General features: G+C 37.3%; 1 protein-coding gene across 1 annotated transcript in view; it reads right to left on the reverse strand.

Annotated features, from left to right (window-relative positions):
* KIAA0825 (KIAA0825 ortholog) overlaps positions 1 to 23,136 on the reverse strand; it is a 395,975-nt gene extending 372,839 nt beyond the window's left edge. Inside the window, exon 1 of the mRNA XM_052644057.1 lies at positions 23,090 to 23,136. The gene's annotated coding sequence lies outside the window, so the exon portion shown is untranslated. The remainder of the gene's footprint in view (positions 1 to 23,089) is intronic.
* Between the last annotated feature and the right edge of the window lie 2,047 nt (positions 23,137 to 25,183).

The raw sequence follows: 25,183 nt of genomic DNA on the forward strand, positions 1-25,183 counted from the left end.
AAAGAAATCCCAGGGCTGATCTCCTTTAGAATGCACTGGTTAAATCTCCTTGCAGTCCATGGGACTCTCAAGAGTCTTCTCCAACACCACAGTTCAAAAGCATCAATTCTTCGGCACTCAGCCTTCTTCACAGTCCACCTCTCACATCCATACATGACTACTGGAAAAACCAAAGCCTTGACTAGACGGACCTTAGTCGGCAAAGTAATGTCTCTGCTTTTGAAGATGCTGTCTAGGTTGGTCATAACTTTTCTTCCAAGGAGTAAGCATCTTTTAATTTCATGGCTGCAATCACCATCTGCAGTGATTTTGGAGCCCCAAAATATAAAGTCTGACACTGTTTCCACTGTTTCCCCATCTATTTCCCATGAAGTGATGGGACCAGATGCCATGATCTTCGTTTTCTGAATGTTGAGCTTTAAGTCAACTTTTTCACTCTCCTCTTTCACTTTCATCAAGAGGCTTTTTAGTTCCTCTTCTCTTTCTGCCATAAGGGTGGTGTCATCTGCATATCTGAGGTTCTTGATATTTCTCCCAGCAATCTTGATTCCAGCTTGTGTTTCTTCCAGTCCAGCGTTTCTCATGATGTACTCTGCATATAAGTTAAATAAACAGGGTGACAATATACAGCCTTGCCGGACTCCTTTTCCTATTTGGAACCAGTCTGTTGTTCTATGTCCAGTTCTAGCTGTTGCTTCCTGACCTGCGTACAGATTTCTCAAGAGGCAGGTTAGGTGTTCTGGTATTCCCATCTCTTTCAGAATTTTCCACAGTTTATTGTGATCCACACACTCAAAGGCTTTGGCATAGTCAATAAAGCAGAAATAGATGTTTTACTGGAACTCTCTTGCTTTTTCAATGATCCAGCGGATGTTGTCAATTTGATCTCTGGTTCCTCTGCCTTTTTTATTAAAACCAGCTTGAACATCAGGGAGTTCATGGTTCACGTATTGCTGAAGCCTGGCTTGGAGAATTTTGAGCATTACTTTACTAGCGTGTGAGATGAGTGCAATTGTGCGGTAGTTTGAGCATTCTTTGGCATTTCCTTTCTTTGGAATTGGAATGAAAACTGACCTTTTCCAGTCTTGTGGCCACTGCTGAGTTTTCCAAATTTGCTGGCATATTGAGTGCAGCACTTTCACAGCATCACCTTTCAGGATTTGAAACAGCTCAACTGAAATTCCATCACCTCCACTAGCTTTGTTTGTAGCGATGCTTTCTAAGGCCACTGTTTAATATTTCAAACAAGTATTAGCACCTGATATAATATTAATTATTGCCTTTTAAAGATGAGTTATGTTTGATGAATTATATCTAAGCCAAATATCTATAGGTCAAATTTCAGCCATAGGCAAATTAAAACAGTTGAGTTAAAAATTTCTAAGAACCGTGACTATAACAAAACATGAAAATATTATAAGCACTGCCAGAAGAGATTACAGTAAAGCAATAAAACTAACGATACCTTATGTGATCAAAAGAAAGCACACAAAAGTAATTCGGACTCTCACTTGTCCTTTAACACATTTTAAAATGATACCTTTCTATCCTAAGGAGTCTTCTTTATTTTAACACATAAAATGGTTAGAGTTCTTATGTTATCTTTTTATGGTTTCTTCAATAATAAAGATCCTGATTGCCATTCTCCTTACGATCTACACGATCAAAAAGGAACGAAAGAGAAAAACCAACCCTTGGGAAGAAATTCACATTGAAATTTAGTTAGTAAAGGAAACATCTGGATCATGTGATTTCTTCTCTTGTGAGAAACCGCAGGGAGCAGAGTCACATGGCTTTCGTATCTACGGGCAGACTGTGGAGTTAATATATCCACATGCGCTAGCTCACGTGAAGCCTTACCATTTTATATTATGATCTACCCTAAAACAAACACGGTTAAATAGCACAGTAAGGAAGTGGGATATCTTGATCAATTAAGAATAATTATATGTACCACATATAACAACACTTTTGAAAATGTTGTTCTGTAATGAAACAGCATTTAACTCTAAACATCACTGACAAGGAATCAATAGACTTGAACTCTGATCCTGGTCAGCCAATGCCTCTGTGACTTTGGGTGAATCACTCAGTCTTCCCAGAGGGATGGAGCTTAGGCTCCTCATTCATAAAATGAGGTGAATGGATTTATTAGGCTCTGAGGTTTCTTCCGGCCATAAATTTGCTGTATTCTAAAAAATGGTAGGATAAGGATATATTTCTGAACCCCTCAAATTAACTCTACCCAGGGACTATTTCATTCATTCATCAATACCATCATTTTTTTCTGTACCCCAGACTTTCAGAGCTAGTTTTAATTCTTCCCTTTCCCCAGGACTACTACATGAAAAGCTAAAGCAGAATTTATAACTTTAGCAAGAAATATTATGTGAAAAAAGGAAACGTGAGCAGCAAGACCTTCTTTCACCATAACAGGAAGATGCCCTGTACTGATGTTCCATTTCATAACCTGCAGCTCCCTAAAATATTCTAAAAAAGCAATCAGCCCCTGTTTCTGGGTTCCTCTGAACTGACACAGTCTTTACACAACAAAAGATGTCTGAGACCAACTGACTTGTGGGCGTTATGCCTCCACAAAGAAAAAGGAGACGTTAGGGATCATATCTTTATGGCCATCGTGTATCCTTGGTATATTTTGTATTATTTGTACTATATTCTTGTTTGGCTTAAATTTGCTGATTTGATAAAGAAGCAAAGTGAAAATAAACTTTGACCAGGCCATCATCCTTAAATCTGAACCAGCCTTTTCTTCTGGCCTGGTTCATTTTAACTTTTCCATTCACATCTAGTCAGAAAGTTGTCTTCCTGTATCATTCACAAAATCCTGCCAACATTATATAATTAAAAATTTAACTTTTATTAAATCTTGACAATTTTATGTAGTTCAGTGAACTCATTTATTGGGACATGGATTAAAGGTATAATGACTAAATATATTAAAGATAATAACAACTAACTTACGTAGCATTTATATGAGCCATGCATTGTTCTAATTACTCATTTAATTCTTGTCTTAATCCTATGTGACTTCCCTGGGTGGCTCAGAGAGTAAGGAGTCTCCCTGCAATGCAGAAGACCTGGGTTTGATCCCTGGGTCAGAAAGATCCCCTGGAGAAGGAAATGGCAACCCACTTCAGTATTCTTGCCTGGAGAATCCCCATGGACAGAGGGAGCCTGACAGTCTACAGTCTATGGGGGTCACAAAGAGTCAGACACGACTGAATGACTAAGACTTTAATCCCATGTAACAGGTAATATTATACTTGCTGTTTGGTTACTAAATCGTACTGAACTCTATTGCAACTTCATGGACTATAGAGGCTCCTTTGTCCATGGGATTTCCCAGGCAAGAATACTGAATTGGGTTGCCATTTCCTTCTCCAGGGGACTCCTATATCATGACCCAGGGATTGAACTCACATCTTTTGCACTGGAAGGAAGATTCTTTACCACTGAGCCATCAAGGAAGCCCAGGTTCTATTATAATCTACATAATAAAGATGTAGAAACTGGGGCACAGAGAGGTTGGTGACTTGCCTGAGATCGCTTATACAGGAAGTGGCAAAGCTAGGATTCAGACTGCTTTGAAGGCTGTCTGTCCTTAATTCACAATGTTTTAAACTCTCTGTATAAAATCATACCTTTTTATCTTACACATGTCGACTTGCCATATATATTTAACAGCTTTCCATAGAACAATTATAAATTTCATTCATTATGAAGCCTATGTAATTTCCAATTTTTTGTTCTATTTTTTTAAGGCTAGATCTTTCCCTATGATATTTCAGAGTTGCCAAAAATTTATTTCTTTTCATCAATTATTGAGAGTTGAAATTTTACTGTTTTGGCCTCCCCAAAGACTGAGAAACAACTCAAATGGATCTCCTTTTGCTGATAACCATTTCAAATACCTTATACATTAAAGTCTTATAACAGGAAAAAATGAACTTGTTATTTTCTTCAATTTATTTTTGCAACTCTCAGCTATATACAGCTCTTCCCCAGATTGCTGTGCTTTCTACTAATTATTGTGGAAGTTCTGATTATCATAATTATATGAGCTAGAATATTGATATACATCCAGTAAGTACTCATATTAACATATTATAGCTATTAAGATCCCCTTTGATAAAATATATAAAATAGTTCATTTTAACTCCTCTATTAGTAATTTATATATGTGTATGTATGAAGTAGAAATTGACAGGATCAGTCAGAATACACTACTGTAACTTGACAAGCAAACAGAATTAATTGTCATATGCTTTACTCACCAAATTGACATTGCTATATTTTTCAGTGCACCTCTCTTTCCAGAAAATATGTTCATTTTGAGAACTCTTTATAATTTTCAACATGCAATCCTAGCATCTCTTGCTTTAATACTACAGTAAAATCAAGATAATTGAAAATGAATTTAATTTAAATAATTTTTTATAGCTTAGAATTCATATTTCACATGATTTAAAAATCATAAAATTATATATTTTGAGATTAGAACTAAATAATGTCACAAATTATGGGGTTATGATTAACTTGTGAATTTTCAAGTACAGTAAAACCTTAGTAATTTGGAAAACAGTACATCTACCTTAGAAAGTTTAAGTTATTGAAGCACTTTTAAAAAAGCAGGAGTGTTATGTAGCAAATGGGGATAATAAGCAGTTTATGAGATGTCAATTATATTTTTAAGGAACTCTATTTTAATAATTAGGCAAGAATGCTTTGAACTTAGCATGCATTTTGTATTGAAGTGGGTGCTTCTAAAGAAGTTAGAAGTTGAAGAATTTATCCTAAACTGTTAATATTACTGATTAGTTAAATTAATGTGATACTACTCTCCTAAATTTTGGTAATATAATTAATTAAATCAATCTGATAAATAAATCCATCCATTAAAATACTCTTTTATGATTTTTCGGGGCTTTGCACCATCAATTACCATCAACTACTCCTACCATCATCAATATCCCTTTCAGCTGACTATAAACATGTTCAAATTTCAAACCAACAAAACCCTCCTTAGATCCCCTTCCTTTCATAGCCTGGCATCTCAAAATAGCAGCCCATATATCTTAATCTTATGTTTTTATCCCTCACTTCTCAACCCAGAGCAATCTGGTTTCTGCCTCTGGCTTTATACGGAAATTGACAAAATATTTTTCAGTCCCTCTCTTACTTAGTCTCTGCACTCCTTGGTACTGACGGCTATTCTTTCTTAAAGTTGTCTTCTTTCTTGTCAATTTTCCTTAGTATTATGCCTTCCTAGTTCCCTTCTAGTCTCTTAAACCGTTTATTCAGAGGCTCCTCAAAGGAGTCCCCACTTCGGTAGCTGGCCAGCTCACATTTCTTTTTTTTATCTCATATATACTATCAGATATACAATGGTGGTGCATTTCAATGCTAGAGGACCCAGCTTTCCTGGCCATAACTGATTGATTCAGGGTTAGAAATCTGACGCAAGCTGAACCATCAGGTGCATACTAAATGAATTACGATATCTGGAATGAAGGCAGAACAGGGAATCGCTGGTAGTAAACCAATCACAGTACTTCCAGCCTCCCAAGAGAGGGTACATAGGTAAGTGGATTATTTTGGCCGAGGCCCCTGTAATTGCCCAGTTCCTTTCCTCCTCTGACTCACTGATTGCTCAAACAGTTTCTTTTTGGTTCTGTGAGATACTCATGATAAATCCTTTCCCTGCTTAAGTGCCCAACAGCCACTTCTTTTTGTTTGTATAAATTAACAAGAGTAGTTTTTATTTAAGCAAATAAACATCTTGATTGGCTCCTCTCTCATCTCTGATGTTGAACACTGATATTCACCACAGTTTTCTTTCTAGACCTGCTTCTCATTCTAAACACTTTCCTTGAGCATTTTCATTCAATTACTTTTTTTTAATGTAATTTAACTGTTGTAGATTTATTTTAATTTAAGCAATTTTGTTTTATTTTTGTTCATTGGATTTTTTTCCTCATACCTCAAAAATCTCCTCCTATTAGTTTCATTGTATAGCATTCTCAACTCTCCTTATTTCCCTTGTCTGAACTGGAAAGAGGAACACAGAACTTTGTCTTATGCTTCTCTTCTTATCCATCTCATGCTGGAATTATTGGTTCTCTTCTTACTCGGCATGCTTCTCATAACCTCTTTGATCTGTTATCTCAAGTGTATGTCGCTAACTCTCCAAAATGGTCACACACATATCCAAGTACTTAAACTAGACAACGCACTTTGCTGATTCAAAGATCTCTTAAACTCAATATGTCCAAAATTTAATTCAAAATCTTTTTCTTAAAATGACTTTTCTTCCCATGTTATAGGGTCACCACCTATCTAATCTCCCTCTCCCATGCCTAGTATTGTCAGAAAACTATGGCATGGTCTGTCTTTCCTATGGCCTGCAAGCTGAGACTGGCTTTTACATTCCTAACATGTTGTAAAAATTAAAAACAAAAAAGAATATGCTAGGGTAGCTATATGTCATCCACAAACCCTAAAAAATATTTACTATCTGGCCTTTAATAGAAAATGTTTGCTGACCTCTATTTTAAATGGTCATCAAATACTTTGACCCTTTCTCCTGCTAATATATTAAATGGTCACCACTGTAACTTCGCCTTCTTTCTGTATCAGCGTCCTAAATCTGGAACACTATCTGGTCTCCAAGACTCACATCTTGGGGCATAATAAGAAATTTGTATTTGTTTTTTGCTACTCCTACCCTCTTCATTACTTCATCCTATGTGTCTCTTCTGTTTGGCTATTATTGAGTTTTATCCTTTTTAATAAAACTGTAATCATAAATATGGTACTTCTTGAGTTCTGTGAGTCATTCAAATGAATTACTGAACCTGTGGGAGCCCCTGAATTTGTATCAGCCAGGAAGAGCCAGTATATCCAGTGCAGACCTCACCTGTTCACGTCTGAAATGGGGGCAGTCTTGTAGGACAAAGACTAACTTGCTGTGACTGTGCAAACTCCAGGGAGTCAGAGTTAGAACTGCTGAATTTAACTCTATCACCAGGATGCTATCTACAGTGCATACGGGCATTAGACTTCTCACGTTACAAACCAATTCAGATCAGTTCACTACCTTGCCTAAATACCACTGAAGATTTTAGTTACACATATTTATGTGTATGTAGGGGTGTGGGTACATACACATAAATATGTATAACTATAGTTTGATTCCTAGGTCAGGAAAATCCTCTGGAGGAGGAAATGGCAACCCACTCCAGTATTCTTGCCTGGAAAATTCCATAGATAGAGGAGTCTAGTGGACTATAGTTCATGGGATTGCAAAAGAGTCAGACAATACTTACTAACTAAACAATAATAATTTCATCAAATTTAGCTATATTTTTCTAACTGCCTTTGGTTAAAACCATGAAATAGCTTTTTGCTATAACTCCTTCTACAAATAATGCTTTCAGTAGAAAAATATGTTTATGGAAGGTATTTACTTCATCAATGTAGATAATACAACTTATAAAAACATATAACCAAAATAACTTAATTTGTGTATTATCTTTAAACAGAAAAAAGCTATCTACAATTGTGGATTACACTATTTTGGAATGAATTTTATCAACTCAAATCATTTTTTAAAATACTGTGAAAAGATAAAATATATTTGTGGTGAAAAACGAGGATTTTACAAATATGTATGTTTTCAAATAACATTTAAATGTGATACCTTAAAAGTCTTTCTAGTTTCCATCTACCAAAAAAGGAAATTAGATAAAAGTGATCTGTAAGGACCCTTCTAGTTTTAAAATTCTATTATTTTAATCATGTGATCTACTTCTTTAATGTTTAATTTTCTGTTATACTGCCTTTGCAGTATACTTCCTAATTCTACAGTTCAATAGACGGATAATGTGTTGTTGGCTATAAACAAATTCATATGAAATGACCTGAAAATCTATTTAAAACGCAATCAGTGAAAGTAAATATTGGATTTCTTCATGTTAAATCTGAAAAGCCATCACTATACTTGCTTTTTACTTTATTTGCTGCTTAACATATCTCAACAGTGAATCTATCATATCAACATAGTCATCATGATCCAAGCTGCAAATAATAGAGAGTGTCAGTGTCAATTTTGCTTTCTCACACTTGCTTCCCTTCACTTCATCTGATTTTAATAATCCCTGTCAAACCACAAACAGTCCAAATTACCTTCATGACACAGAAGCTTTCAAGGAGCAGACAGAATCTCAACTTTCATTTAGCAACTACAAAAGAAAGCTGTCCGGCTGGACAAATATTATTTCCACACTTGACAATCTCTACAGTTGAGCATGCATTTTAATTTTAACTAAACCTGCCAGGAGTTTGATATGCGCTTCTTGTTTCGTGTAGATTGACTCATAGGATTATCAGACCAATGACTGTAATTGTGATGAAAGAACCCAGTATTTTTCAACTAAAAGATGAATCATACACCAAAACAGAGGGACCAAAATGAGCATATAAGAGGCAATATGCAGGTATGGATTGTAGAAAGAAATCTACCTAAATTAGGTAATTTAATTACTAAAGTCTAAAGATAACAGAACACATTCTTTGAAAAGTAAGAACTAATAAGTAAAAATAAAATGTAAAAACATTAAAATTTTATGCATAGAAACCCTTGAGAAATAGGTCCTAAGAATGAAGTCTAAAGAGATTTTAAAAATTGCTTTGGATTGACTCAACTTCAAAGTCAGATTTCTAGAATAGTTCTTTGTGTGAAATTACAATAAAACTGATGTTCCCATACCTACAGGGGAGGGAGGTGGGAGGGGGGTTCATGTTTGGGAACGCATATACACCCGTGCTCGATTCATGTCAATGTATGGCAAAACCTATACAGTATTGTAAAGTAAAATAAAGTAAAAATAAAAAAAATTAAAAAAAACAAAAAACAAAAAACTGATGTTCCCTTTTTTTTTTTCCAAATCTTTTTTTTAATTTTTTGGCCATGTTGTGTGGCACCTGGGATCTTAGTTGTTGCCCTGCTAGGGATCGAACCCACACCTCCTACACTGGATGCACAGAGTCTTAACCACTGGACCACCGAGAAAGTACCATAAAACTGATGTTCTTTACAAGATGTTAAAAAAATCCACTCTATACCAATCAACATGTCCTGTACACACAATGTGAAACTTCAAAAAATTCAGAGTAAAAATGAATATTGATAGTAAGTTTGTAGAGGAGTAATAGAATAAATGTTACCTGTAGAGCTATACATAAATGATTATATCTTTGAAGCTTAACTTATGAAACTTAATCTAAAATTTTCAAATGATGAAATATTTCTGGAAACATTTCCTAAGCTGGGCCTGAATTCTTCCTATGGTTATAGAACCTCAAAGTTGCCAAGTGTAAGCCTTCTCTCCAATCTGCTACACTACACAGTCCCAGGCCCCTCCTTCCCCAGAGGAAGTGCTCTTGGGGCACTTTCTCCCCCAGATCCGTCTCAGACACCACAGCTCGGTCTCCTTCCCTTGGACCTCTGACTGAACAGTTTCATCCGCGCCCATGTCTCCCACCACTGCTTATGTTTGGAGCTCCTCTTTGAAGTGTCCAACTCCACACTGGATAACTTCCTTGGATAGTCCACGGGTACCCCAAACTCAATATGCCCCCAAACAGTTTTATTACCTTCCCTCTGAGATGTCTTCGTTTTCTCAAGGTCCCTATAGTAGCTAACAGCATCACTCTCAGCCTAGGTACTCAAGTCAGAAACATGGGAGTCATCCCCCACATTCTAACGCTCTCTCACGAATTACACTGCCAGGTGACTCGTCTTCCTTCGTATTTGTCACGTTCAATCCTGTTCTCGTATTGCACCTGTGAAATTCAAACTCCATCAGCTGGATTAATACAGCAGTTTGCTAAAGTGTCTCCCTATTTTCTGCATCATCTCCTAACACATTTTCTATCCTCCCACCAGAATGATCTTTGTAAAGGTGAGAAAGGAATCAGTGTTCACAGCAAGATTTCAACTCTAAGTGACTGGGAGATAAACCATACACTTAAGCAAAAGAGAAAAATCAAAGGAAAGAGCCAATTTTTAATTTGTATGGGGAAAGGGAGTGTTCATTTTAGAAGTAACAAATTTTAAGTATAAGAATTATAGTCATATATAATAAACATAAAGCAATCATTTGGGAAAGGGGAAATGGAATTTAGGAAGGAGGGGATGAAGCATATATTATATAATTTATCATCTAAACTAGGAAATTTTTGGAATAAAAAGGGTACTAAAATAAAATTATATAATTTTTGAGATGTATACTCACAAATCAAGTAAGTGGCTTTATAATGTATGTGGACCTACATAAAATTATATTCAAATTCTTTTTAAAAATTCTGATATCTATGCCTATTGAAGTAAAAAATCTTTATATTGACATCAAAAATACAAAAACAGATGGTTGTTAGTATATTACATATACTGTAATCAATTTCTTAGTTGTATCTATCCCTCACACTTAGTTTTCTAAAGAACGTATTTTTAAAATATGATCGTATTATTTTTATAACTTTCCAAGTTACATTTTATGTTTAGTAAATTTTAAATTGTTGACATTGCCAAGTGACTTTTCTGTATACATTTTTTCAGGTGCAAATCTACTGGTAAATAATATTAAGTTCAGAGCAAATTCACTACTGAAAAACATTGCCAATTTTAATTTGTAATAATGAAATACACAAATATTTTAGCCAAATTATTTTTGCAGTTTTTACTTTTTTTGCTTCTATGCAAACTGCCTTTTTTGACCAATAAGCTAAAAAAACAAATCCAACAAATAAATATGTATGCTTATTTTCAATGTTTTGCTTGATTTAGATACTACAAACTTGCAGGTTTTTCCAAGTTAACTTCATTCTGAACCAAAATATATACTTATTTAATTAAAAATATGAGCTCCATCAAAATATTTCTCCCCATAAGTGTATGTATTTCAAAACACAATTATGGAATTTCACTGTTATATTTTATATATCATTTGAGTTCTTATAAATTAATTTGTTCAGTTTTCCCCTTGATTTCAGGGGGAAATAGTTCAAAGTCCTCCTGTTTACAAGCTCTGGGTTCAATAACTGCAATTCCCTAAAATCTTCACATAAACTGAATTTTTTGACTTCCATTTGTTAAATGCTTTGACTAAATATTCCCAGTATATTTTGCTGGAAACTGCAAACAAAATTTAGAGAACATTTTAACAAAAGTATTTAATGCCATGGTAGGAACTTTAATTGATTTATAAACTTACTCTTCAAAGTCTCAAAAATTTTTAAAATCCAAACAGAAAAAATATATACAGCCATGCTTGTTATTTTTATCAGCATCAACCTAACTATAAAAATTTACAGGCTGGTTATTTTGTGCATATACAAGCATATTTGTACTTTTTGAGAATATACTATTTAGATTGGCAGATTTCATAAACTCTTAGAGGCAATTATGAATTACACGAATATGTACAACATATTCTGAGTATACTACTCTCTGCAGGCTCTAAATTTATTCAAAATATTTTATGATGTTCTATTCTACTTCAGAATATTTTTTACATCACCAAGACCAAGTAATTTTACCATGTATGCTGCAGTTTGTCATTCAATTTACAATAGTACTCGCAATATCACAATTCACGCAATATCACAATTCACAATATCACAATCGGAGAAGGAAATGGCAATCCACTCCAGTACTCTTGCCTGGAGAATCCCACGGAGGGAGGAGCCTGGCAGGCTACAGTCCATGGGGTCGCAGAGTCGGACACGACTGAGCAAGTTCACTTTCACTTCACAGTATCATGTGTTTCACATTTTACAGAATGAACTTCTGAATGCTTTACTTTGATCCCGTGCATTAGACAAGAAATTTGAACCATTATTGGAATTGATCTTTTTACTAGAAATATACAATGATACTGAAGTAAAACTGCACGTTTAAGAGCTGGTAAAGTTCTTTTAACAGAGACAATACAGTAACAGTTACTGTTTCACCTTCCATACATGCACAAGAAAACCTGAAACTGAATATGAGCGGAATTAATTTGGTACAGTCACTCGATCTAAATGAAAAGTCACGTTTCACAGTGTGTGTGTGCGCTCAGTCGCTTAGTCATGTCCAATTCTTTGCGACCCCATGGACATAGCCTGGCAGGCTCCTCTGTCCATGGGATTTCTCAGGCAAAAATACTGGAGAGGGGTGCCACTTCCTTCTCCAGGGGATCATCCTGAGCCAGGGATCGAACTTGCATCTCCAGTGGCTCCTGCACTGGCATACAGATTTTTTATTATTATTATTTATTTCAGCTGTGCTGGTTCTTCGTTGCTGTCTGGGCTTTTTCCTAGCGGCGGGAGGCAGGGTTCTCACTGTGGTCGCTTCTCTCATTGCGGAGCACAGGCTCAACAGCTGAGGTGCTCAGGCTTTGTTCCTCATCTTCCCAAACCAGGGATCAAACCTACGTCTCCTGTGTTGGCAGAGTGGTACACAAATGTACCTTCTGCAGTGAAGCATCAATTACGAAAAAGTCATATTTTCAGGCACGGTCTGAAAATAAGACGGTGCAATAGATGCTGATGCTTCTATGTCTTCTTGTTTTCATGTGGTCTGTGATATCACTACAGCCTCCACAGTGTGGGTTACACATTTAATTCTTGTTGGCAAGTCAAATGAACTTTAGTACTACTAACCGATGAATGTTCAGTTATTTTCCTTCTCTCCCCCCTCGCAAATCACTGTCACCAAAAATGGTTGTTACAAAATCACTGTCACCAAAAACGGTTGTTACAAAATAAAAAATGTGTTATCCAACAATAAAACAAATAGTTGTAGATTTATATCATATGATGCATAATAAAATCCTTATAGCAATATAAAGCTGGTATTGTATTCACTCTATGGTAAAATTGAATACAGGGTGAGAAATGTGCAATCCACAGGCCAAAGCACAGGCTTCGCACAACTGGTTTTGCATCAAGTGGCCAGCAGAGCCGGCAGCCCGGAGCATTCTGCCACTGCCACCCCCTGAGCTCCAAAGGAGCTAGCTGATCTAACTGCTGGAGAGCATTTACTTTATCAGCAAGCATCCTTCCTGCTCTCCCTGAAAAAGATGTGCTAGCTTACATTACTTCTGGAAAGGCACTGGGAAACAGAAATGGGAAGTGGCCAATTTAACCATATGTTACAGTGAGAATTCTGTTCACTGTACTGGTGTCTCAAACATGAGGACACGCCAGGATGGAGACAAGCAAGGTGCAGGTCTATCAAAACCTATCCTGGTTTATTTATGCGTAACTATCAAATAAGGCTTCATTCAAAAATAAAAACTCTGAGACAAAAGCTAAACTGATGAAATACTGAGATGAAAGGTATAAGGTGGGACTATTCCTGGGCCAACTGAATATATAATGTGATGTCAGTTCATGGGATCTTTTACATCTTTTTAAAAATTATTGATTTACTTATTTTTGGTTGCACTGGGTCTTCTTTGCTGCATGTGGGGTTTCTCCAGTTGCTGAGTTGCTGTGATAGCTTCTCTTGTTGCGGAGCACAGGCCCCAGGTGCACGGGCTCTGGTAGTTGTAGTGCGTGGGCTCAGCAGCTGGAGTTCATGGGCTCGAGTGCAGGCGCTCAGGAGTTGTGGCACATGAACTTCAGTTGTGTGCAGCATGTGCACTCTTCCTGGACAAGGGATCAAACCCGTGTCCCCTGCATTGACAGGCAGATTCCTATCCACTGTACCACCCGGGAAGTCCAGTACATGGAATATTTTCAATATCAATATAACATATATAAAATGAAACGAAACCTATGAAAAACAAAAATCCAGCTTTGTATGGCAAGAGATGGAAAGATTTCCAGAATGCTATAGCGTTTTCTTAGAAAAGTAAATTGTAAAACTATACATGCATCATGATACAATGCAATACTTTTTAAAGAAAACAACCCCTATCCCCCTCAAAATCAGGAAGGATATTCAACAAACCAGCTAAGCTGTGGGTGGTAGAACTAAAAAGGAACAGGGAAAAGGAAATTTTTACTCTTTATAATCTTTTTTTGTTTGAACTTATAATGAGCATGTCTTACTTTTGATGCATTAGAAACAAAAACAAACAAATATTACAAGGCATTAGCTAATGTAGTATTAACTGAGTGGTTCAAGTAACAGATGATCCAGAAGTTCCGTAAGACATTCCCTTCGGGCAGAAGAAAAGAGAGGTCAAGTTGCCAAAGAAAAGGAAGATAAAGGTGGAAGTCCAGTGATCTCACAAAATCCATAGCCTCACAGGCCCCCCTAGTTGCAAGACACTTAATCTTTCCCTGTATATAGATTCAAACTCTTTCCAGTTCTGTGAATGATCCAACAGCTAGTGACCGGAGGATATAAGGAGCCTCAGCCAGACAGTAAATAAGAGAAGTAATTCATCAGTTTGTCTCCTGTTAATTTCTCTTTCCTTCTGCAGCCTGGGCTCTTACTAACTTCTAATTGCCGACGTGTAATCAGGTCCTCAACATGAGGTTTCTTTGTATGTAATGGGATCCTACTGCTAGACCTCAGCCACAACCGTCTGCTCCACACTCACCAACAGGGTGCCCTGGTAATGAAAATGGTGAGACCATCCCTGGAGCATATAGAGAACTGCTTTGCAGAACCAGAACAGAAAATTCACAAATGAAAATAGCAAAAGATAAAATTGGAGAGGTATGCCATGGCTAGCGGGATACGCTGAGGCCTTTTATTCTGCAGGAGGAAAATATTTGTACTTTTATTCTACAGAAAATATGGAGTCATAAAAGGTTTTCTTCTGTTTTTTCTTTCTAAGGCAGTACATGACTACTGTTTTACAAATATTTATTAAACAGGGTGTTAAGACAGTTTGGTGTAGGGTGAGAGAAGAGATGTAGGAGGATCAGTTAGAAGGACAGTGAGTTAATCCAGATGAAGGTGATGATGACTAGGAAGAGGATGGGACCGTGAGGAAAGGAAAGACAGCTTTTGAAATGACTTTCCAAGGTAAGACTAGATAAGAGTTTGGGGTCACTACCAAGGCAGACAATTATAGCTGAGAGCACAACCAGGGAGGTGTGACATGTCCCAGGCATTAGAAGCTTGGACTTTAGACCCAAGTCATCAGAGACACCAGACAAAACTAGACTCAGGCTAAGGGCCAGAAAATGTGTGGATATGTCATCAGAAAGTAGCAAAGGGTAAAATCCAGGGTGAGGCTCTTCCTTGGCAATAAAAAAGAAAAAGACCAATTACAACAGAAAGAGCTAAAAGAGGTGGGTGTCATACAGAGCAGGGCATCTTGTTGACAATGCCTCTCACAGTCTTGTGGATGGCAGCCACAGATACCAGGCAGGGCATGCCCACAGCAGCCTTCAGGAAGCTAGCTGGGGAGTGGGTGACTACAAGGGTTGCCAATAAGATTTTCTGCTTGGTTGGGCCACAGGACAGGCCAGGGCGGTCAGATGAGGCTATTGGGGAATTTACATAGGAAGGGCTAAATTATTACAAAGCAATTCTGAAATTTTATCCTAGATAACAGAATGGTAGTTTATGAATAGATTTTTTTAAAAAACTTAGGAGGAAAATGTTAACAGAATGCACAACAAAACAATTTTCAGTTCAGTTCAGTTCAGTCGCTCAGTCGTATCCAACTCTTTGCAACCCCATGAATTGCAGCACGCCAGGCCTCCCTGTCTATCACCATCTCCAGGAGTTCACTCAGACTTACGTCCATCGAGTCTGTGATGCCATCCAGCCATCTCATCCTCTGTCGTCCCCTTCTCCTCCTCCCTCAATCTCTCCCATCATCAAAGTCTTTTCCAATGAGTCAACTCTTCCCATGAGGTGGCCAAAGTACTGGAGTTTCAGCTTCAGCATCATTCCTTCCAAAGAAATCCCAGGGCTGATCTCCTTCAGAATGGACTGGCTGGATCTCCTTGCAGGCCAAGGGACTCTCAAGAGTCTTCTCCAACACCACAGTTCAAAAGCATCAATTCTTCGGTGCTCGGCCTTCTTCACAGTCCAACTCTCACATCCATACCTGACCACAGGAAAAACCATAGCCTTGACTAGATGGACCTTAAGTAATGTCTCTGCTTTTGAATATGCTATCTAGGTTGGTCATAACTTTCCTTCCAAGGAGTGTCTTTTAATTTCATGGCTGCAATCACCATCTGCAGTGATTTTGGAGCCCCAAAATATAAAGTCTCTCATGGTTTTCATTATTTCCCTATCTATTACCCATGAAGTGATGGGACCAGATGCCATGATCTTCGTTTTCTGAATGTTGAGCTTTAAGTCAACTTTTTCACTCTCCTCTTTCACTTTCATCAAGAGGATTTTTAGTTCCTCTTTACTTTCTGCCATAAGGGTGGTGTCATCTGCATATCTGAGGTTATTGATATTTCTTCTGGCAATCTTGATTCCAGCTTGCGTTTCTTCCAGTCCAGCATTTCTCATGATGTACTCTGCATAGAAGTTAAATAAGCAGGGTGACAATATACAGCCTTGACGTACTCGTTTTCCTATTTGCTTCCTGACCTGCCTACTGATGATTTTGAACGGATTATACAAATTGGTAATGTCCAGAATAGAGACGCAGCAGATATATGAGTGGAACACATGGGAAAACATTGCTTGTAATGTCACACTGAAGTCCAGGAGACCAAAACTCAGACAGTATCTTTCAAACTTTTTGAATTATGACCTACAAGGTTCAAACAAAATGCATTGCAATCTAATGTGTAGGTGTGCACACATATCTTAAACGAAAGTCTCATGAAACACTGCTTCTCTTGCTTTGATCTATTCCATTTCATCCTATTTTATTCTTTTTTACTACTTCTTCTTGGAAGGACTGATGTTGAAGCTGAAGCTACAATATTTTGGCCACCTGATGCAAACAGCTGACTCATTTGACAAGACCCTGATGTTGGGAAGGATTGAGGGCAGGAGGAAAAGGGGATGACGGAGGGTGAGATGGCTGCATGGCATCACTGACTCAATGGAGATGAGTTTGGGTGAACTCCAGGAGTTGGTGATGGACAGGGAGGCCTGGAGTGCTGCGGTTCATGGGGTCACAAAGAGTCGGACACGACTAAGAGACTGAACTGAACTACTTCTTTCTTTTAATGTTGCCCATAGGCTCTAAATTGATTACAGCACCTGAATTTTGGCTTAGAGATTTTTAGATTAAACAGACTTCTGTGGTTATTTTGTAGAATCATCTGCACAGATATGACTGATAAATCCAAAAGATATATTCTTTGAGAAAAGGTAAAAAAAAAATGAGAGAAAAGCAGAAAAATTAAAGACTGGCTTGGGAACCACTGATGGGTGGAGAGGACAAATAAGAAAGTTGGGTCACAGGATGGAAAAACACTAGTACCAAAGAGGACAATGTTGCCAGAAGGAAGGGGCGTCAACAAAAGCTCTTTTCAATTCATGTCTTCGCCACTACTGCAGCGGTTCTCCAGGGGTACTCGAGGACACTAGTTTAAGTAGAATCACTTTGGCCATTTGTTAAAAATTCAAACACCCAGGTGGGCCTCATCCCAGGCCTAATGAACTGAACTTTCTGGGTATGTGTCCCAAAATTGACAATTTAAAAGTTTCCCAGGATATTCTTTTCACCAACTATTCTTATCTTAGTGCCTTCCACAAATGACATTTCAAAGTGGTACTTTTCAGGAACATGCAGCCTCACTTCACACATTAGATGTAATCTTAAATAGCTGTTAAGTGAGTGCCTGCACACTAAACCATTATTCCCCTAAAGACTATCATGATTAACTGTATGTACAGCATCAGAACAATGTCCAAAAGAAAACAAGCAGCTTCTGAAGCATTCAGCCTTTAAAGAGTCACTTTATTCTGACTGTTCTGTAATACTTCTCCAAGTGGTTGGCCAAATGGGCATACAAGCCTCATTCATTAGTTTTATTTCGTTTAAAAGCAGACACTACATTTAAAAATTCACTATGCCGTCACATTTCATGTTGATTTTGAATTGAGTGCACTGGACTTAACTAGTTAAGTACCACAATGAAGTGGTGTTTCGGAGAACTCACAGGCAGAAAGCACCACAAGGAGAGAGTTTGCAGAAAATACAAAAACTAAAATTTATGATTTGGACTCTAACAGTAAAGATATCCCTTTACATGGTAAGCCCTGCTAACAAAAATATTTGCCAGTTTATTACCAAGTATGAGATGAGACTTTATTCTACTCTTTAAGATGGGAATCATAACTAACAACATCCACAGCAGAAAACACTTATCACTTATATCAGGTGCTATCAGGTTCTGTTTTAAAAACTTGCCATGGATTAACTCGTTTCATCTTCACAACAACCCTGTGAAGTAAGTACAGTTTTAGATCTCATTCCCAGAAGATGAAGCTGAGATAAAGAGAGCTACGTAACTTTCTTGGGGTCCTATAGCTAGAAATAGGAGCTGAGGTTCACACATAGGCAGTCTGTCTAGAGTCTGCATTCAAAGGCAGTGTGCTACAATGTGATTGTGAGAAAGTCTCAGATATAGAAGTAGCTAGCTGCCCAGTAGAAAGACTTGCTGTTTATGGTCTAGGGTTTTTTTTTTTTTTTTTCCCGGTTCTTTATACAAGTGATTTCCAGATAGCTTGGATCCCTGTTTACATTTAGTTATTAATTTTTTTATGATACACTTTATATATAAGAGGAATACTCAAGATAGCATATAAGATGTGATACTGGGGTGGAGTCTGAGAGTCTGCATTTCTGAAAAGTTCCCAGGTAATGGTGATACCGCTGGCTTGGGGACTGCACTTTGAGTAGTGGGGGCTTAGGGTGTGAGATTGGGATAACAATGCTAGTGGTGGAATTCTAGCTCTGTTACTTACTAGTTTTATAATGTTCTCCTTGTGTGCCTCTACCGTATCTATAAAATACTGAGATCAATACAGTGTTGTTATGAGGGTTACATGAGATAATTCATGGATACTATTTAGATCAGCTGCTGGAATACAGAAAATACAGTAAATACTATCTCTTTATTATAGAAAACTATTAAAAGCATATATTGTATCATATTAGAAAGCCATTTACAGAATTGGCTGATGTAGCAAAACAATAAATAAATCCTTATCATTTTTTCAAGTCACTAGAATATCACTGTACACTGAAGGACATTTAATACACGTTAGACCCAGTATCCAACTTTACTAATTACATAAATCTGAAACTGTTCTAAATGAACTGTTGTGAAGGCTTTGGCCTATGTTATTTAAAGAGATTATTTTGTTTCTATGCCAGAAAGCTTTTTCTATACTGTAGGTGTGCACTGAGTTCCAGCTCATTTATTCAAATAGCTTTCTTTGAATTTAGAAAGAGATATTTTTGTTTTCAAAATTTATTTTAATCAACTAGAAATCAGAACTGGTATTAGTATGAACAATAATAATGACTTTAAACATTTGTTCAAGTAAGAGCACTAGTATAGTTTAGATAAATTTGGAAGAGTTAGCCAAATCCTTCACAGACAACTTTATACATTTTCACACCACTATACAATGCAGCCTAATTACCTCATGCTAGAATCACAATGGTGATATCACTCACCTAGAGCTAGACATCCAGGAATGCAAAGTCAAGTGGGCCTTAGGAAGCATCACTATGAACAAAGCTAGTGGAGGCGTTGGAATTCCTATTTGGGATTTGGAATTCCTATTAGGATTTGAGCTATTTCAAAGCCTAAAAGATGATGCTGTGAAAGTGCTGCACTCAATATGTCAGCAAATTTGGAAAACTCAACAGTAGCCACAGGACTGAAAAAGATCAGTTTTCATTCCAATCCCTAAGAAAGGTAATGCCAAAGAACGTTCAAACTACCAAACAATTGCACTCATCTCACACGCTAGCAAAGTAATGCTTAAAATTCTCCAAGCCAGGCTTCAACAGCGCGTGAACCGTAAACTTCCAGATGTTTTAGAAAAGGCAGAGGAACCAGAGATCAAATTGCCAACATCTGCTGGATCATCGAAAAAGCAAGAGAGTTTCAGAAAAACATCTATTTCTGCTTCATTGACTATGACAAAGCCTTTGACTGTGTGGATCACAACAAACTGTGGAAAATTCTTAAAAAGATGGGAATACCAGGCCACCTGACCTGCCTACTGAAAAATCTGTATGCAGGTCAAGAAGCAACAGTTAGAACTGGACACGGAACAACAGACTGGTTCCAAATCGGGAAAGGAGTATGTCAAGGCTGTATGTTGTCACCCTGCTTATTTAACTTATATGCAGAGTACATCATGTGAAATGCTGGGCTGGAGGAAGCACAAGCTAGAATCAAGATTGCCAGAAGAAATATCAATAACCTCAGATATGCAGATGACACCACCCTTAAGGCAGAAAGTGAAGAAGATCTAAAGAGCCTCTTGATGAAAGTGAAAGAAGAGAGTGAAAAAGTTGGCTTAAAGCTCAACATTCAGAAAACTAAGATCATAGCATCTGGTTCCATCACTTCATGGCAAATAGAAGGGGAAACAATGAAAACCGTGAGAGACTTTATATTTGGGGGCTCCAAAATCATTGAAGATGGTGACTGTAGCCGTGAAATTAAAAGACGCTTACTCCTTGGAAGAAAAACTATAACCAACTTAGACAGCAGGTTAAAAAGCAGAGACATTACTTTCCAACAAAGGTCCATCAAGCCAAAGCTTTGGTTTTTCCAGTAGTCATGTATAGATGTGAGAGTTGGACCATAAAGAAGGCTGAGTGCCAAAGAACTGATGGTTTTGAACTGTGGTGTTGGAGAAGACTCTTGAGAGTCCCTTGGACTGCAAGGAGATCCAACCAGTCCATCCTAAAGGAGATCAGTCCTGGGTGTTCATTGGAAGGACTAATGCTGAAGCTGAAACTCCAATACTTTGGCCACCTGATGCAAAGAAGCGACTCACTGGAAAAGACTCTGATGATGGGAATGATTGAAGGCAGGAGGAGAAGGGGGTGACAGAGGATGAGATGGCTGGATGGCATCACCAACATGGTGGACATGAGTTTGAGTAAGCTCCAGGAGTTGATGATGGACAGGGAAGCCTGGCATGCTGCAGTCCATGGGATCACAAAGAGTCGGACCACGACTGAGTGACGAACTGAACTGAACTGAGGAACAGTAAAAGCTGGAGAGTCAGTGAAAGAGGAGATATGAACTATGAAGTCTTATATTTGGGGTTGGCCAGTACATTTGAGTCAGCCAGAAAAGATCAATAAGTAATTTGCCTCTCTTTCCACTTTTCATTTCTCTAACATGGGTGATGAAAAAGACAACTGTGAGACAGATTCTGATGTTTATTTTTCTAAATTAAAACCATAGTCAGCATATGACCTGCCCAGTGAGATCATGACAGATAAGAATCAAGGAAATGGGTGGAATTATTTTTCTCTCCTCTTTCCCTTCTCTCTCTCCCTGCAGAATGGAGTAAGGAAGGCTCCATGCTCCTCCTTGAATGTCCAATGGGGTACAAGAATTTTTTTTTTAAACATTCAACACAACACAACAGATTTTTACTTTATATTTGCTTTCTAAACAAGTATTACCTTGAAAGAAAAATCACATTTACCCCCAAATCTGCATAAAAGTGTTTATATAAAAGGCTGGCGTATGGAAAAATTTAAGGTAGAGTTACCTACACTTAATTATACTGAATAAGGATACTTCTATTGAAATAATTATCAGGATTAACTTGTACTCCAAGTGAAAAAACAATCACCTGTGGGAATTATGATTCTTAATATCTAGGGATGATAATCAACAAAATTGGGTAGTTTGGGTTAGAGGAACAAGAACACAATTATGTCAACATGATATTTTGTCATTTGGGCTTACAATGGTCTGAATCAAAATCTTGAAAAACAGAAATTTACCAAATGCCTAAGCTAACTTTTTCCACTTACAAGGCAGGTAATAGCTGTATCTCAATACCAGAGAGTCAAGGAATTTCACTTCAGTGTGACCTATTTATGCCTCTCAGATTCATCATATGCATTTTTTAATGACCCCGAACCAAAGGAAATGTAGAAACCTATTTGAAGAGCTGACATTAAGGTTGTGACACCAGCGAAAACAACAAGAGAATCTAAAGTTAAACTGACACACAATCCCCAAATCAGTCTGTTACACTCCTAATTTAAAAAACAGTTACTATGTGAAAAAGTGATGGCATGTCAGCCTTTGCTTTGAAACCCCTGAATTTTGTCATTTGGTGTTTGTGTCACAACCTTAATATTATTTAAATATACTTTTAATATCTATTATTTAAAAAATATCTTTGAATTGAAGATACTCTGAAGCTTTGAAGAAGTCAACCTCAAAGCAGTGCATTCCTAGCATGCCACTTTTATTAGAAGTGGTGCATAAAACATTTCCTGTTGACAAATCTAATTCATTAAAAGGTGAGATGGATGCATTTTAAAATAACCGGCTGGCATCATTATCTGCAGCACCTTTTATAAATTATTCCTCTTTTCCCTTTTGACTGAACTTGTCACAGTTCTCTCTTTCAGAGTCTGAGTGTTATGCCTTATAGTCAATGCTTTCAACATGTTTAGACAAGTCATAAGGTAAACAAGCAGTGATACTTTATTTTCTAGAAATGAGAAAGCGTAGCAGAAGTATTTACAGATAATTCCAGTCAATTCATTGATTTTTAGCTAAGGACAAGGAAAGTCAGCTAGTGGTAGTTTCATCTTACACAAAGGATTTAAAAATAAAACTATAGCGTTTGAGGAAAAGGGAGAATTTCAAAGAAAGGAATATAAAGAGAGATGCTGGCAGCCCTGCTGCAGTATTGTGCAGAAGACTTACTTTAAAATTGAATTGTGCTTCCCCTGACATCGGAGATCAGGTACATCATAAAGCTGACAGCTGGCTGGCATGCTGCCTTCCTAAAGGAAAATGCTAACTGCATTTCTCTTGGAGGCCAAAGGAATAGAATTATAGAAGCTTTCAAGCAAACTGGGAAGATGGAGGACAAATCATTTAAAATATGATGAAAGGCATTTCTTACCTAATTTTGTTTCAGAAGATTCTGAGAATGAGCTGGTCTTCTAATCCTAATGTAGGTGGTAACTTATTTCCTTCCGAGGTGTCAGTAGAAGAGCTGCCTTTTCGTCAGTGTCTTCAGCAGCTTTTTTCCAAAATATACAAAGCACACCTATAAAATAATTAGATACAGCTTTATCACCCACACGGAGGAGGCACAGTCACAACGTTACTGATCTACATTGGCAGTGACAACACTACCGTTAAGGTATGATATACAGACCCGATCCAAGAGATGCTAGAAACACATAAAGGCATCCTGAAGTTGGGGCACCTTAAAAAAGCTTATTAATAAGACGACTCATAGATTATTGGCATATGGATAACAGATGCACCTTACAAATAGGCACAAAGTATCCCTTTTATTATCATTGAGTTTTCAAATGTTCCTAAAGAAATGTAGATCACAGACAGTAAGGGATGGCTGCACCATATGAATCAAGCAATACCTTGCAATACAATTATAGCTTTCTTGTTTAATTACCAGTTGCCCCAGAACTGTTTCTTAAAGCCATATTTGGGACATCCCTGGAGGTCCACTGGTTAAGATTCCAAGTTTCCAATATAGGGGGCTTGGGTTCGATTCCCAGTCAGAGAACTAAGATTCTACATGCTGCATGGTGAGGCCAAACTATTACAAAATAAATTTTAAAGTTAAAATTAAAAAAAAAAATCATTTCCCCACTCTTCTAGGTTATCTTGATAAAGTAGATTCTGCCTCAGCTGATCTGGGATCAGGACCTGAGATTCTGTGTTTCTAATAACCTCCCAAGTCAAGTCACCAAAGAAGTGAGTCTGTGGCCTAAACATTCGCTAGTGAGGTTCTATCAATCTATCTGACTTTGCGTGCACCAAAATACACTGCAGTTATTCTTGTTTTTTGGCCCTCTGTCTCTCTATATAATTTTTAAATCTTTTGTCAAGTCTCCTCCCCTCAAAAATACACATAAATTTGATTGAATTGATCCAATTGGGCACCTATAAAATCTTGTTTCCCAAAGCCATGTGTATTACATATCATTCCATTTATTGAGGTCCTATTGTCACAAAATAATGCTTTATTATTTCCTCATGGGAGTTTTGCACATCTCGTTATGTTAGATTCCCAGGAACTTCATATTTTGAATGTTACTAATATCTCTTTGCAAGGGCTTTTTCATGTTTTGTTTATATTTGTGTAATTTTGTACATCAATATGTTTACCCAGGATATCCACAAAACTCTTAACTACATTTTTCTGTAGCTTGACATCATGAACATTTCAAAATCTATAATTATTTCTTTATCTTGCCTTACTAAAAGTAAAAGAAGTCAAACAGTAAATAGATTATTTAATAGAAAAAAAAAAGCTATTTGATGATTTGTGATCAGCCAAAATGATCTCTTCAGTAGGCTTGAAAGTGAAAGTGAAGTCATGTAGTCATGTCCGACTCTTTTGCGAACCCGTGAACTGTAGCCTAGCAGGCTCCTCCACCTGTAGGGTTCTCCAGGCAAGAATACTAGAGTGTGTTGCTATTTCCTTCTCCAGGGGATATTCCCATCCCAGGGATCGAACCCTGGTCTCCTGCATTGCAGGCAGACGCTTTACCCTTTGAGCTACCTCAACTATACAACTAATATGAAGAAGGCTCTGGATATTCATCTCATTATTTATTGATTGTTCTCATACTTCTTGCCTTTCCTGGTATCTGAAATACAAGTGCTTAAATGTTAGTAATATCTATTATCCCAAGCTGATATCCAGCTAATACTTCATCAGAAACAGACGAAAACCTTCATGGACAACTTGGCCAGTCTAGGAATTAAATTTGAACAAAATAGAAAACAGAGGAATTCTAACAAGAGACATGGTTCAGTTTGGTTAAAGAACTAAGTGGAGATGCCCACTCTAGGGAGCCATTATAGAGATACAACAAATTACCTATACTCCATATCTGAAATCACAAGATTTTATGGAAAACCATAAATAACTGAAATTGCTTTCCTGATGACAATGTCAGCCTGTAGAGTGAATTGTCCTTCAATGATAACTTTCAACAACTTGACCAAGGGAAAAAAA

This window comes from Budorcas taxicolor, chromosome 7 (genome assembly GCF_023091745.1).
Source record: "Budorcas taxicolor isolate Tak-1 chromosome 7, Takin1.1, whole genome shotgun sequence".
Classification (NCBI taxonomy): Eukaryota; Metazoa; Chordata; class Mammalia; order Artiodactyla; family Bovidae; genus Budorcas; species Budorcas taxicolor.